Source organism: Cupressus sempervirens, chromosome 10 (assembly GCF_028749045.1).
Source record: "Cupressus sempervirens isolate cs-2001-9-10 chromosome 10, ASM2874904v1, whole genome shotgun sequence".
Taxonomy (NCBI): domain Eukaryota; kingdom Viridiplantae; phylum Streptophyta; class Pinopsida; order Cupressales; family Cupressaceae; genus Cupressus; species Cupressus sempervirens.
Genome location: NC_143127.1, coordinates 40650347 through 40653390, shown reverse-complemented (window position 1 = coordinate 40653390; position 3044 = coordinate 40650347). Strand labels below are relative to the sequence as shown.

General features: G+C 30.5%; 1 non-coding gene across 1 annotated transcript; it reads right to left on the bottom strand.

Moving 5' to 3' along the window:
* Nucleotides 1–2706: 2706 nt before the first annotated feature.
* On the bottom strand, nt 2707–2778 carry TRNAI-UAU (transfer RNA isoleucine (anticodon UAU)). The gene has a single exon. It is a non-coding gene; the product is annotated as a tRNA-Ile (tRNA).
* Between the last annotated feature and the right edge of the window lie 266 nt (nt 2779–3044).

The window sequence follows — 3044 nt, the reverse complement described above, 5'->3', positions numbered from 1 at the left end:
TTTACCTCCAATTATCTACTTTGGATGAATTACAATCTACCCTCTTTTCTTTAGTATCAAAATTTTCATCAATTCTTACATTTGCACATTCAACTATTATCTTAGTTCTATAGTTGAAACATTTGTATGCTTTTCTCTTTAATGAGTAGCCAAGAAACATACCTTTATCACTTCTAGGATTGAACTTACCAATGTCATCATATCTCTTAACGTGACTTACCAAAAAACATGCTTTTCTCTTTGACTGATGGTGAATGACCAAACCATAATTTAGGTGTCTTGCTCATACCTTTTTTGATCTATATTTTATTCAGAGTGTACAATGTTGTATTAACTAATTCTCTCCAAAATGTTTTAGAAACATCATTCTCAAATAACATTTCTCTGTTACTAATTTATTTCTTCTTTTAGTAATCCCATTCTGCTCAGGTGTTCTAGGTGAGGATAACTATCTTTTGACTCCATTCTCTTCAAAAAAGATGTTAAACTCTCTAGAGGTAAATTCTCCTCCTCTATCTGATTTAAAAGACTTTATCTTAACACTAGATTCATTCTCAAATCTATTCTTAAATATCTTAAACTTCTCAAAAGCTTTAAATTTCTCTTTAAGAAATGCTACCCACATCATTCTACTAAAATCATCAATGGAGATTATAAAATACCTTTCACCATAGAATCCTCTTGTTCTTGAGGGACCATTCAGATCTGTGCGAATGATCTTCAACTTCTCTATGGTAGTGAACTTCTTGCTAGGAAAAGACACTTTCCTATGCTTAGCTAAGATACATTCTTTGCAAACATTATTAGTAGGCTTCATTATCTTGGTAAAGTCTCTAATATCAAACATGCTACAAACTTTCACATTATTATCAAAGTTTATATTACAAAATCTCCTATTCCATAACCAGTTGTTATCAAATTCCATAACCAAAAATGTCATTTTAGTAGGATTCAACTGAAATAAATTACCTTTGGATCTAGTTCCAATTCCAATCACATTACCATCCTTATCCTTGATAAGCATGTATTCTCTATGAATTGCAATTGATATCCCTTGTCCACCAACTATCCAACACTCAACAAATTATGCTTCAATCCATCAACAAAATAAATGTTAGTCCTTCCATTTGAAGTAATGGATCCAATCCCTGTAATATGATAGGATGCATTGTTACCAATCCTAACAATACCTCCATCATAGTTTTTGAACTTAACAAACTTATTCATATCACTAGTCATATAATGTGAATAACCACTATCAATTATCCAATTAAACTTGTTTTCAACTTGGGAAATCATAGCTCTTTCTTCTCTAATTTTTTAATCAAGATTATCTTCCTTGATAGTCATAAATCCCAATTAATCATCACTTTCAATTTGACCTCTTTCATTAGATTCTTCATCTTCATTAGCATACAAGTAATTTCTATCTCTATCTCTTCTAGGCTTAAAATTTCCCTTTTCCTTTTTCTCTCTTTTAGGACATTTAGATGCATAGTGACCAAATTAATCACATATCCAACATTTAAAGATTTTCTTACCATCTTTTTCTCTTCTCACAAGAAGAGCTATTCTTTCCTCAATTTTCTTGCCTTCATCAGATCTGCTACTACTAGTAAAATCTCCTCTTGTGTTTGCACTCCTTGATGGATTAGGTCAAATGTTTACGGAATTAAAAGTTGTTTTCACTCTAGCTAGATCTCTAGACTATATCAGATCTACTTCTATAGACTCTAGTCTTTCAAGCAATGTTTCCTTTGTGAAATCTTTAGTGTAGAGTATTATTAGCTTAATCATCTAAGCTACTTTCTTGAATGGTGGTGTCAAAATTTTCAAGATCTTCAATATAACTTCATCATCTTCCTTGGTTCCACCAAGAGATCAAATTCCTACAATAATTTCTAATATTCTACCAATATAACTTCTTAAAGATTCACCATCCATCATCTTAGCATCTTGAAATGCACATATCCAATTCTGGAATCTCATTCTTTTTACATGTGTATCACCTTCAAAAGTATCTTCTAATGCTTTCCAAATTTCATAAGATGTTTGAAGTGACTTTACATAATTGTATTCGTTATTTAGAAGAGCTAATAGTAGGCTACTTTATCTCTCATGTTACACATGAAAAAATCTCACTCTGGTTCAATACACTGTTCAAGATATTCTTCATCCACAATCATCTTCTCACTCTTTGCCAAGATCCAATAACCCATACCCATGCATAATAGACATGTCTTCATCTTCTCCTTCCAACTATCATAATTGGCCCCATCAAATCTAGGACTATCTTTTTTGAAAAGATTCTCCATCGATCTCCCAAAGCTGTTACGCTTATCTCTCTTAACACTAGTACAAAAATAACAATATATTACTAAATAAACTACTAAAAATTATAGATATGTGACTAATTTTGATCACGTGACCAATGGTAGTTTATTGCCAGACATTTATCTCCCAACCAAATTTATGACTAAACTATTTTAATCATTGATTAGGTCATTGATTTAGTCATTCATTTTTGTTACTTGGTAGTTTATATAGTAGTTTATTTGGTAATTTTAGTAGTTTATTTGGTAGTATAATTGGTCATTTCTTGGGTAGTATATATGGTAGTATATTTGGTAGTATTTATGGTAGTATATTTGGTAATATATTTTGTATTTTATTTGGTAGTTTATTTAATCATTAATTTAGTCATATTAGGGCACGATGGAATTGAACCACCATCCTCCTACTTATAAAGCAGGTGCTCTTCCATTGAGCTAGTACCCTTTAAAGAATAATGCAAAAAATTGACAAATTCATCTTCCCAACATTAGATCTACCATGATCATGGTCACTGTAACATGATATACTCTTCTCAAAGAACACAAATTTTAGTTATTATGAAAAATAATAATCTAAATCTTTATCAATAACAATTCAAAAAAATTAAATTCTTTTGTTCAAGAGTTTTAAAATTATATTTCATGTCAATTACACTTCTCTAAATCATTGTAGTGATAGGCTCTTATAAAATATAATTTGGAGCACTTTGG